This window comes from Carassius gibelio, chromosome B21, assembly GCF_023724105.1.
Source record: "Carassius gibelio isolate Cgi1373 ecotype wild population from Czech Republic chromosome B21, carGib1.2-hapl.c, whole genome shotgun sequence".
NCBI lineage: Eukaryota > Metazoa > Chordata > Actinopteri > Cypriniformes > Cyprinidae > Carassius > Carassius gibelio.
Genome location: NC_068416.1, coordinates 91,881 through 105,172, shown reverse-complemented (window position 1 = coordinate 105,172; position 13,292 = coordinate 91,881). Strand labels below are relative to the sequence as shown.

Genomic DNA, 13,292 nt, shown 5'->3' with positions numbered 1-13,292 from the left:
TCATTTTGGCACATTACCAATATTACACACCAAAAAAAAAACATAATAATAATAATAATAATTTTCTTGCTTAAGTTTTATTTTTCAGAATTTGTTATTATTATTATTTGTATTTTAAATAAGAGAAAATATCTCCCAATGGGACTAGAAACAATCTTGTTTTTTCTTTGGATTAAGATTATTTTTCTTTCCCCACTAACAGATATTTTTCTCTTTTTAGGACACACACACTATTTCTGCGATCTATATTTAGAGACATTCCAGTAAACACTACTCATAGTGATCAGAAGAGAAAGAAAATGACTTATTAAAGGATCCGTGTGAAAACTAACCTGAAAAATCACTCAATTTTCCAGTTCATTAATATTTCTAATTAAGACGATATGTTACATAATACAGAAAATATGTGATGATGAACACATCAGTAATATGCCACGGAAACAATCAAGATCAGTGTTAATTCATGGCTTAAACTCCCGAAGCTGAATGCTTGACGAAATATAAAGGTTTACATCATCTACTGTATGCCTTCGCTCCGGATCATCAGACACAGGGATCTGAAACTGAAGTGTGTGACTCTCACAGGATGAGATGAAACCCTCAGTGCATCCAAACTTACATCTGTTACACAACACTGGCACAATCACAGCCTGAGACCAGAACTGAGCCTTCTAGAACCCCAGCATCAGCATCTTCTGAGGAAGACCCCAACCCGAGAGAGATGGAGAGATGGAGAGAGAGAGGGAGATGGAGAGAGGGAGAGGGAGATGGAGAGATGGAGAGAGAGAGAGAGGGAGATGGAGATGGAGAGAGAGTGAGAGGGGGAGCGCGCGCGCGCACCTGGAGCTCGACGGGATTCTGAAGGTTTCAGGCGCGCGTCTGAGCGCGCGGTCGGCGGGTCTCCATGGAGACGGAGCGGGATTCGGGAGACAGCAGAACACACTCAGAGATGAACATTAAAGATGAGCAAGATTTCAGTGTTTCCCTCAGATTCACACACATATGTCGGGTAGAGAAAAGCCACGATCTTCATCCCTGTTGCTCCTCCGCGAGGAAGACGATGATGATGATGATGAGGAGGAGGAGGATTCTTAGACTAACGAGCGCTCGTCTTATGTAAGCCATCATTCAGTTACAATGCTCCTCAGAAACACGGAGAAAGTGTGATTACAGTGATGAAGGAGTAAACACGACACGTACCAGACAGCGCGTTCATTCAGTCACTCGCTCTTCATCCTCTCTATCAGTCTTCAGTGATGAAGAAGAAGATGAGCCCGCAGCTCACGGAGAGAAACCCGGAGAGCCATCATCTTCATCATCCTCCCATCCTGACATGATCTCTAATGAAGCAGAGAGAGAGGGATGGAGGGAGGAGGGAGGGAGAGAGAGAGAGAGAGAGAGAGAGGGAGGAGGGGCGTGAGACTCGACTGGCGTCACAGGTTCGAGTCTTTTATGCAGCTCGCTGTTTATTTAGCTTTATTAAATTATGCTATTTAAAAAAACATATTATTCAATTTATTATTCAAAAGGCTTAATTAATAAAATCGATTTCAAATAATCCATGCAGAAAGGTAATAAAAATGTATATTTGGTCACAGTTACTTAGAAAAAACGAGATCTAAACTGAATCCAGTTCGAATTGCGTTTTCACACCATTGAAAGCTCTGCTTCGGAACGTGAAGCGGATCGTTAAAGAACGCGACGATCGCGCTCCCGATCCGAATTAAAATAATCAGGAATCTGCAATGTGGACAGTACTTGACTACATCTCATGAAAACTGTCTGGAAAAGACTAAAACACCCCACTAATTTACATATTACATATTAGTAGTTTTTTTTATATATATTTTTATTTCAGTTCACATTACACATTTCTAATAATCCTAACCATTTGTCAAATCTGCCAACACTGTTCTATTATTTATTTATTTATTTTTGGATTGTATTGTGTTCAGTTTCACACACAACAGATCAACTAATGCACTTATACAAGCTGGTGAATAACAATCGGCTGACACAGAAAGATGATTAGATCATCAGCCGTTCTGATCAGCGTGTTTTGAGATGAGGGTGTTAGTGTTCCCACAGGAAGTCAGAAGCACCCTGGAGCGGAAGCAGCAGCTGCGCAGGTCCCTCTGTGGGACACACTCCACTGTGAAGTCCCTTCGGTCCGAGAGCGACGCAGTGACAGGAACAGCTGCTCCGACGGCCCTTCACACTAACAGACTGACACACACACACACACACACACACACACACAAACTCTCTCTCTCTTTCTCTCTCTCACACACACACACACACACACACACACACACGTTTGTTTTTGTGAAAAGTGTGTTCATCCCATAGGTGTAATGGTTTTCATAATGGAGCATCTAAAATCGTCAACCTGCTATCTTGACACACTTCCCACATCTTTTTTTCAAAAGTGTGCTTAACTGCTTAGAAGCAGATCTTTTAGAAGTGGTGAACCCTAACTGCAGTTGTTCAGCCCCTCCTGAAAAAGACCAATCTTGATAACACAATTTTGAGCAATTTTAGACCAATATCTAATCTTCCTTTTATAGGCAAAATTATAGAAAAGGTAGTTTTTAATCAGCTGAACAAATACTTAAACTCAAATGGATACCTGGACAATTTTCAATCTGGTTTCCGACCACATCACAGCACAGAGACAGCACTCATTAAGATAATAAATGATATTCGCTTAAATTGTGACTCTGGCAAAATATCGGTGCTGGTATTGCTAGATCTCAGTGCTGCGTTTGACACTGTCGATCATAACATACTACTAGAGACACTGGAAAACTGGGTCGGGCTTTCTGGGATGGTGCTCAAATGGTTCAGATCATACTTAGAAGGGAGAGGCTATTATGTGAGTCTAGGAGAGCATAAGTCTAAGTGGACGTCCATGACATGCGGAGTCCCACAAGGCTCAATTCTTGCACCGCTCTTGTTTAGCCTGTATATGCTTCCACTGAGTCAAATAATGAGAAAGAACCAGATTGCCTACCACAGCTATGCTGATGATACCCAGATTTACCTAGCCTTATCTCCAAATGACTACAGCCCCATTGACTCCCTCTGCCAATGCATTGATGAAATTAATAGTTGGATGTGCCAGAACTTTCTTCAGTTAAACAAGGAAAAAACTGAAGTCATTGCATTTGGAAACAAAGATGAAGTGTTCAAGGTGAATGCATACCTTGACTCTAGGGGTCAAACAACTAAAAATCAAGTCAGGAATCTTGGTGTGATTCTGGAGACAGACCTTAGTTTCAGTAGTCATGTCAAAGCAGTAACTAAATCAGCATACTATCATTTAAAAAACATCGCAAGAATTAGATGTTTTGTTTCCAGTCAAGACTTGGAGAAACTTGTTCATGCCTTTATCACCAGCAGGGTGGACTATTGTAATGGGCTCCTCACTGGCCTTCCCAAAAAGAGCATTAGACAGCTGCAGCTCATCCAGAACCAGAAGATCTGAGCATATCACACCAGTCCTCAGGTCCTTACACTGGCTTCCAGTTACATTTAGGATTGATTTTAAAATACTTTTACTCGTATATAAGTCACTAAATGACCTAGGACCGAAATATATTGCAGACATGTTCACTGAATATAAACCTAACAGAGCACTCAGATCATTAGGATCTAGTCAGTTAGAAATACCAAGGGTTCACACAAAACAAGGGGAGTCCTCCTTTAGTTACTATGCTGCCTGCAGCTGGAATCAGCTTCCAGAAGAGATCAGATGTGCTAAAACACTAGTCACATTTAAATCTAGAATCAAAACTCATCTGTTTAGCTGTGCATTTATTGAATGAGCACTGAGCTATGTCTGAACTGATTGCACTATATTTTCACTGTTTTTTTATTTATTTTATTTTATGTAAAATCATTTTCTGTTTTAAATTCATTTTAAATGAGTAATAATTTAAAAAGTTTCAAAATTGCTTGTTTTATTCTTATTATTTTTCTTCATTATTATTGTAATTTCTTTTATGTAAAGCACTTTGAATTACCATTGTGTACGAATGTGCTATATACATAAACTTGCCTTGCCTTGCCTTTATACTGTACAAACTATATATTCTATGGCTCTAGTCTTCACCAACCCTACACCTAACCCTAACCCTCACAGGAAACTTTGTGCATTTTTACTTTCTCAAAAAAACTCATTCTGTATGATTTATAAGCGTTTTGAAAAATGGGGACATGGGTTATGTCCTCATAAGTCACCCTCTCCTTGTAATACCTGTGTCATACCCATGTCATTATACACAGTTGTGTCCTGATATGACACAAAAACATGCCCACACACACACACACACACTCTTTCTCACTCTCACACACACACACACACAGGCAGATGAAATGCAGTGAGCAGCAGACAGCATATGGCCTCTGCTGTGACACGCTGTGGGAAGTGTGTTTGAGTGTATCAGAGCAGATCAAAGGCCACACACACACACACACACACACACAGTGTTAAAGCAGCTGTAAGTGTTGTGTGTGATTATCACACTGATGAACATGACCCTGCAGACCTCACTGCATATTCAGCACTGATTAACTTCATTCAGTGGATTTACTGTCATCATCTTCAGTGAAGCATCACTGTGTTTTCAGAACGGATGATCTCAGTGTGGGAACATTATGAATCTCTGGCTTCCACACCTTCATTATTTAGTCATTTTGATTGATCTGTCATTAAAATCTGCATTTCTGGAAGCTATAAAATATGCTAAAGCAGACTGAGAGTCATTAACAACACTGAACACTGGAGGCTTCAGCTGAAAACCTCCGAAATCTCTGAAAGGTTTTGAATTTTCTTGCCAGTTTGAAGTTTAAACAGCAAATACAGTTGCAGAAGACTGTCAAAACTACATTATCACACGACTACTAACCAATGAAACAATTACCTGCACGTCAAATATTTTATAAGAGTTTAATTGACTTTATTGTATGGATAGAGAATTTGAATGATGGAACCGCATGTAGTCAAGTCACCGGTGGTCTTCAAGGACAGAGTCAAGTCACCGGTGGTCTTCGGGAGCGGTGTCGGGTCGGCACCAGTCTTCTGGAGTACGGTGGAGGCGCCATGGGATTGCCAGAGGTTCGTTCTCCCGTTGGTCGACCACACGGATGTGGTGGTCTTCCGCTCCGCCCTGGGGGACTCTGGCATCGACCAGGAGGACGTGGTGGTATTCCGCTCCTCCCTGAGGGACTCCGGCCTCAACCACGTGGAGGTGGTGGTCTTCCGCTCTGCCCTGGGGGGGCTTCTGCCATGACCACATGGTGGTGATGGCCTTCTGCTCCGCATGGGAGGGCATCACGTGATGTCTTCCATGGACCCATGTTTTTGTTTTCTTTTGTTTTTCTGTTTATCTCCTTCTTTGGACCTGGCCCTCCCCTTTATCCTCCGCCGGTCCACCAACCTCCTGGACTCCTTGTTTTGTGTTACACCTCTCCTGTCTCTGCCTTTCCATTCCACCTGGTTGTTTGTCTCTGTTTTCTGACTCTCCGTCCTTCCCCCTAGTCCGCCGCCACTCCACCTCCCTCCTACCTCCTTTTCTGTTGGGTTTTCCTGGGTTTCAGATGGAGCATATGGCAGCTGCTCCGTAGGGGAGGGGGTAATGTCACGCTGTCAGTCTCTGTTTTCCTGGGTGTTCCCTAGTGAGCTCACTTCTCCTTAGGCACTTCACCATAGGCACTTTAATTCCTCTAGTCTGGTCCTGTCTTCACAGTAATTGCACTCCAATTAAATCGCACAGGTGCTGTATTCGTTTGTCATTAGGCTCCGTATATATAGCTGTCCTTCGCTGTTGTTTGTATGGAGTCCTTACCCTATGTGTACCTATGTTCTCGTCTCCCGAGACTTCCTCTTACCCTACCCTTTTTGTTTATTAAACATAGCTTTGCAATTGGATCCTACCCTCTCCTTGTATTTTTCCTAAAACCCAACCGTCACAAAAGCATATAAGTATGTTATGTGTAAGCCAGGTTAAAGAGATGGGTCTTTAATCTAGATTTAAACTGCAAGAGTGTGTCTGCCCCCCGAACAATGTTAGGTAGGTTATTCCAGAGTTTAGGCGCCAAATAGGAAAAGGATCTGCCGCCCGCAGTTGATTTTGATATTCACCCAATAAAGCATTACAATAATCTAACCTTGAGGTCATAAATGCATGGATTAACATTTCTGCATTTGCCATTTCTGCATAGGCCATAATTTAGATAAATTTTTGAGATGGAAAAATGCAGTTTTACAAATGCTAGAAACATGGCTTTCTAAGGAAAGATTGCGATCAAATAGCACACTTAGGTTCCTAACTGATGACGAAGAATTGACAGAGCAACCATCAAGTCTTAGACAGTGTTCTAGGTTATTACAAGCAGAGTTTTTAGGTGTTTGAAGTGTGAAAAACATGAAAAAACACTTTTTCACACCACTGTATATATTTATTTATATACAGCTGAAGCTGAGCACATGACTCGTCTGCTGTGATAAAACACCACTTAATAAGATGCCTTGAGAATTAATTTCTATTTTTTTATAAAAACAAAGGAGAAGATCCTCCTTCTGCTGCTTCACACGCCTGAACAACAGCGGACAAGACCAGACCCGCTCTCTCTCTCTCTCTCTCACACACACACACACACACACACCATGACCTGATAGATTTCCACTGCCCTTCTGCCATCACACACACACACACACACACACTCTGGTTGAGTGAGCCATAGACATATAAATACCTAGACGCGTCATTGGCCGCTCGACCACACGTCAACGTCGCCGCCATATTGGAGCGGGCAACTCTCACATCAGGACAGAAGAAAACATACCTGACTCATCGACAGATTGGACCACACGATAATAAAAACAGATCTCGGGGTGTTATCTTTCACATGTAAGACTCAGCTGTTCTTTCTAGATGTTTTTTTGTCAGATGGTGCGTTAAGTCCTCCTGGGAAGTTCGTACGTACGAGGTGGGAAGTCGTGGTTATCACTTTGGTCGGAGCAAGATGGCGGAGTACTTTCTCTTAATTAAAAACACAAAAATCCAGCAATGTTCTTAAACTTTTGTTGTAGAAAATGAAGAACAAAGAAATGTGCATTAGTTTTTTAATGTTTTAAATTATTTTATGAAGCCGCTGCCAACTTTATTGTTACAATTTGCAGTGTTATATTATTTATAATGCCATCATATTATGCGTCGTCGATTGACTTACTGCGCTGTAAATAGAAAAGTCTGACAATATCACAGCTAAATACCTTTAAGTATTGTATATTCTGCCATGTTAATCACTGACACGCCCCCAACTCGTACAGATCGGGGCTTAAAGAAAATCCCGAGCTCCCCACTGGTATTTACGATATTGTGGTGGCGTTCATGTGCATTCAACTCGTAAATACGATCTACACTACATGACTTGAACGCACCAAAGTTATTAATAATAGATAACGATATCGATAATGTATAGCAGTGAAGGCTAAGTTTATCATCACTTGATTATAAGGATTTCATTGCTTTTCATAAAACTGTGAACTGATTCTATTCTTTTTTCTTCCCTTTTAGTCATTTGCAAACAGGACAAGGACAGTCTTAAGGAAAGCTGAGGAAAGCTGTTCTCAGAGACGAGACTATTCCTCCACAGACTAGTGTTGTGTTTGTACTAAACCCAGAGCAGCCCTGAATGAATCGACAGAATGACCAGCTCATATAATAATACTATAGACTGCATTTAAGAAGCTTTGCACAGGCTGTTTAATGCTGATAATGTACTGCGTGTGTCTTTACACAAAAACTACATGATGTTAATAGCCTAGAAATGAAAAACACAGGAACTCACAGTGAGCCCAGCTGCAATATCATGATAAACTCATTGTGATGTTGTTATAATGATTATTAATTTTGATTAATATAAAGTTTTTTGAGGGGACCATCTCATATTCTGGTCTGTGATAAACATAACTATACTTTGAGATTTTGTTGTGCAAGGTAAACCTCACACAATCACACTCAAACATTCATATGTGTTAACACCAGTGTTGTAGTTACTAAGAAATAAACTAGTTACAGTTACTAGTTACTTAACTCAAAAAGTAACTCAATTACTTTGTTGATTACTTACACCAAAAAGTAATGCATTACTATATATATATATATATATATATATATATATATATATATATATAATCTGTTTAAAAATGAAATCTATGTTCTCATGCTAAGGATCTGACTGAAAGCCGGTGACTCCAAAGTAGAGACAGGTGCATGTTTTCAACAATGTTTCACCTGTATGAGAAAAACATACAGAGAATCACTTAAGACACTTTGCTGTAGACCCATTCCACATAATAATATTCATTAAAACTGTATGTTAACACGAGGAGCTTGCTGCATGAATCCGTGAGTAAGCTACACTTTACAAATCCACGGGAACGGATTGCGAAAGTGTGCGCGCAGATTATGAATTCGTGGGTAAAGATTCAAAAACCAAGGGGACAGTTTACAAAATCTGGAAATTCGTGGGCTAGGATATGACATTGAAAGTGAAAGTGACGTGACATTCAGCCAAGTATGGTGACCCATACTCAGAATTTGTGCTCTGCATTTAACCCATCCGAAATGCACACACACAGAGCAGTGAACACACACACACACACACACACTGTGAGCACACACCCGGAGCAGTGTTCATCATTTATGCTGCGGCGCCCGGGGAGCAGTTGGGGGTGCGATGCCTTGCTCAAGGGCACCTAAGTCGTGGTATTGAAGGTGGAGAGAGAGCTGTTCATGCACTCCCCCCACCCACAATTCCGTCCGGCCTGGGACTAGAACCCACAACCCTTCGATTGGGAGTCTGACTCTCTAACCATTAGGCCACGACTTCCCCATTTGACAGGGAAATAATGCCATATTATCTAGCAAACTCTGGACTGTGCCATCTTTAGCCGAGTATTCAGGCAGAATTATTCCTTATCTGAAGCCATTATCCGTGCCATTCGGAATAAGGTTTTCCGCTTCAGGCACACCCCATTTACATACCCAGCCGGCATTTAACGTTGAAATAACGCCAGGTACCATGGTTGAATCAATGTTTAATTACCTTTCAATTTTGCAAATTGGATCAACGTTGAAATCACGACGTGGATTCACCGATGAAATCGCGACACTGTTTCACCGTCTTACCTTCATTACAGGTGAATTAGGGTCGTTCTGCAGACCTGGGATGAAAGCTGAATGAGGTGTTGATTTTGAAAAGTTAATCAACGTTGATAACACAACATAAATGCATATTTATTGCAGCACTTACAAGACAAACCCTTGTACCTTTAGGACTGAAACCAGTGGATCTTTTATTTGAGTGGGAAAACTACAGTTTCTGTCAAAAACATGTTTTAGTAATGTGTCTCATTACAAGAGATGTGTACATTTGTGCAATGAAAATGTGTTGCACACGAGCAGGGAACCTTCAACCAGTTGATTTCTAACGGGAACCCCCCCGGACTGTGTCTTCTTTACCGTGGGGAATGCAGAATGAGATTTCTACCGCAGGGCACTCTAAAATGTTAGAACCAGCAGCCTTAGTGTATACAGTGTGGTTGTGCTTCGGGTGATCCTTGAAAGTCTCTGGGTCCTTTCTGACGCCGTCCCCTCCACTCTCTCCCACTTGTGTACTTTCTGTACCGTCCTGTATAAACATTTACATTTAATCATTTAACAGACGATTTTATCCAAAGCAACTTACAAATGAGAAGAACAGAAGCAGTCAGGTGTACAAGAGAACAACAACAGTATACAAGTGCCATGACAAGTCTCAGTTAGCCGAGTACAGAACGCATAGCCAGGTATTTTTTTTAAATATGAAAGACAAGAAAAGAAGGAAAAGTGCTAGTATAAGATGTTTCTTGAAAATGAGTAAAGACTCCGCTGTACGAATTGAGATTGGGAGGTCATTCCAGCAGCTGGCCACAGTCCAGGAGAAGGACCGTGAGAGTGATTGTGAACTTCTTTGGGATGGCACCACAAGGAGTCGTTCACTTGCAGAGCGCTAACTTCTGGAGGACACGTAAGATTTAACCAGTGAGTTTAGGTATGTTCACAATGTTTCACAATAACTTTGATATGATGAACAATGAACAATTTCTTACCAATGTTTCAAGAATAAACTGGATCCTTGATGACTCTACAACGGGAAAGAAGAATAGTTTACTTGAAAGTTCTTAAAAAACAGGATTTCATATTATACCATTTCTTTAAACCATTGGTTCTCAAACTTTTTATACGAAGTACCACTTCAGAAAATATTTGTTATTAAAGATTAAGTTGCACCATAATGACCAACATTACATTTCAGCAGCGTATTAGACCAAACTATTCAGCTACAGCTCTACAGATCAAAAATAAAGCAGTTTTATTCTAATAAGAATATTAATTGTTGTCAGACACTTTACCATGGTAAATACAGTTTGAACATTTACACTACACTGTGCTTACGTACAGGTAAATTAAAATTAAGTTTAAATTAAAATGTAATTTTAAATGTCATTATGTAACAAAAGTTACAAAACTGTACTGTACTTTAACTCTAACATACTTAAATGTGCAAAAAAAAACCTTACTCAAAGATTAAATTAAAATGTATTAACATTAATTAGTTTAATTTATTGATTCACCTGCGTTACAACTAGAGGGGGCCTGACACTTTGAGAACCATGGCTTTAAACAATACTATTTTTTTTAAATTCATTTTATTATATTATTTAAATACCGAAATTTGCACCTATATGTTTCAGAAAACACTTTGAAACTATTATAAGAATACAAACATATATAACACACCTAATGCATGGGATTCATATCAGGAAAATATGGGAAAATCTCTAAAAGACAGACACATAACTTACCAGCAACACATTAGGTGAGCATCTAACTTGATCATATGTGATAAAGCAATGCAAAAATAGACACACGGCTATTTATTTATCTGCAGGTTACGTGTCCTTTAAGCTACCCATTTGTAAACTCTGGTTACACTTTACTATTTTCTAGATATAACGTTTTTCTTACCTCATTTTGCCAGTATGTTTTCAGGACCTCGCAGAACACATCTGATCTGACGCTTCTTGTGTTCACAGTTTTTGTTCTCCACTGACATGTCACGACTCAAATTCGCTCAAAATAAATAAAAATGTACAGGCAAATATGAAATAATTCGGGACCGACAGAGCAGTCAGTTATAACCATAGACATATAAATAGACGCCTCATTGCCCACTCGACCGCACATCAACGTCTCCGCCATATTGGAGCGGGCAACTCTCATAACTCTTACATCAGGACAGAAGAAAACATACCTGACTCATCGACAGATTGGACACCTACAAACCGTCACACGATAATAACAACAGACTCCGAAGTGCCGATCTGAATCAACCGAGTCGCGAACAGGCTCCGAAGTGCCGATCTGAATCAACCGAGTCGCGAACAGGCTCCGAAGTGCCGATCTGAATCAACCGAGTCGCGAACAGGCTCCGAAGTGCCGATCTGAATCAACCGAGTCGCGAACAGGCTCCGAAGTCCCGATCTGAATCAACCGAGTCGCGAACAGGCTCCGAAGTCCCGATCTGAATCAACCGGGTCGCGAACAGGCTCCGAAGTGCCGATCTGAATCAACCGAGTCGCGAACAGGCTCCGAAGTGCCGATCTGAATCAACCGAGTCGCGAACAGGCTCCGAAGTCCCGATCTGAATCAACCGAGTCGCGAACAGGCTCCGAAGTCCCGATCTGAATCAACCGGGTCGCGAACAGGCTCCGAAGTGCCGATCTGAATCAACCGAGTCGCGAACAGGCTCCGAAGTGCCGATCTGAATCAACCGAGTCGCGAACAGGCTCCGAAGTGCCGATCTGAATCAACCGAGTCGCGAACAGGCTCCGAAGTCCCGATCTGAATCAACCGAGTCGCGAACATGCTCCGAAGTGCCGCCCAACATACATGGAAAAACAAACCACTGTTTCAAAATGTGTGTTTTCTGCATGAGTTTGTTTAATGTGCATTATAGAACAAAATGTCAAGCATTGTCAAGTATTTTACATTATTTGACTCATTAATTGAATAAAATAGAAAATCTTGAGGGAAGCGGCGGGTAATTAATGTTTATTAGTCAGGTTTTGTATTCACAACTAAACCACTCTATTCCCAGAGAAAGGCAGAACTGAAAACTTAAATAAAATGTGTTTCTTGAGCTGAGATTGATTCAGAGGATTTTCTATATATATATATGTGTGTGTGTGTGTGTGAGTAGGTGTGTGTGTGTGTGTGTGAGTACATGTATATATTATACTTAAGGAGCTCATTAATTAAACACAATTTGGAACTCATGTCCACAATATTTTTGTGTTGTGTCATTAGTTGTGTCTTAATTTGATTAATAATTAGTATTTTAAAATTACATTTCAATTTTTTTTTATTTTAATCTTTATTTTACTATTAATTTATTCTTCATTTTTATCTATTCTGTATTATTCCACCCTTTATAATACATATTCTTCTTGCTATTATTAACCTATTGTTGTTCAGTTATTTATTATGGTATTATTCATATTCTACATAGAATTTAATAAATCTATAAAATCTCATATGCAGTGTTGAGAAAGTTCACTTTCTACATGAACTAGTTCAAAGTTCAATTCACAAATTTTAAAATGAACTAGTTCAGATCATAGTTCAAACTACAAAATTTTGAACTAAGTTCACATCCAAAATGAACTAGTTCATAGTTATTTTTTTTCCATATGTTGCTGCGAGCTATTATTTTTTCAAATTATTGCAACAGCCCATATAGAATCACAGACAGCAACTATTTTATCAGTTTTAACAACGAAGCTATGCGTCAGATTTCATCTTCATATCCAATTTTGAATCCTTTTCCAACCAGGGTTTACATTAGCATTGAGGGGACAGCACTTCCCCCTTGTTGCTTTAATGCTTTGTCTCTCATTCTCACCGACCTTGTCATAAACATCATAAAATTATTTTAAATGATCATATGCCTTCCTGCTACATGCTTTTTTTTTTTTTTGATGACGCGTCACGCATGCGGCGGACGGCGGCAAGTATCCCAGAGTGCAGTCTGGACGATGGGGCGGGGCGACACGTTGGGGCGGAGCGACACGTGTCGCCCCGCCCACCTCAGCGGTTATTGGTTTATGATTAAGATGAGCTTATTGGTGTACAGATGCGTGACGATTTTACAGCTTATTGGTATAGAGAATTATGACG

At 40.3% G+C, this 13,292-nt stretch overlaps 1 protein-coding gene and 1 long non-coding RNA gene across 3 annotated transcripts in view; one reads left to right on the top strand and one right to left on the bottom strand.

Moving 5' to 3' along the window:
* LOC127985387 (G protein-activated inward rectifier potassium channel 2-like) overlaps positions 1–1,363 on the bottom strand; it is a 21,455-nt gene extending 20,092 nt beyond the window's left edge. For both annotated transcript variants that reach the window (XR_008160645.1, XM_052587386.1), the window contains exon 1: positions 1,201–1,363. The gene's annotated coding sequence lies outside the window, so the exon portion shown is untranslated. The remainder of the gene's footprint in view (positions 1–1,200) is intronic.
* Positions 1,364–6,870: 5,507 nt separating this feature from the next.
* LOC127986530 (uncharacterized) lies at positions 6,871–7,812 on the top strand. The gene is made up of 2 exons (XR_008160884.1): positions 6,871–6,914; positions 7,584–7,812. It is a non-coding gene; the product is annotated as an uncharacterized LOC127986530 (long non-coding RNA).
* Positions 7,813–13,292: the final 5,480 nt, after the last annotated feature.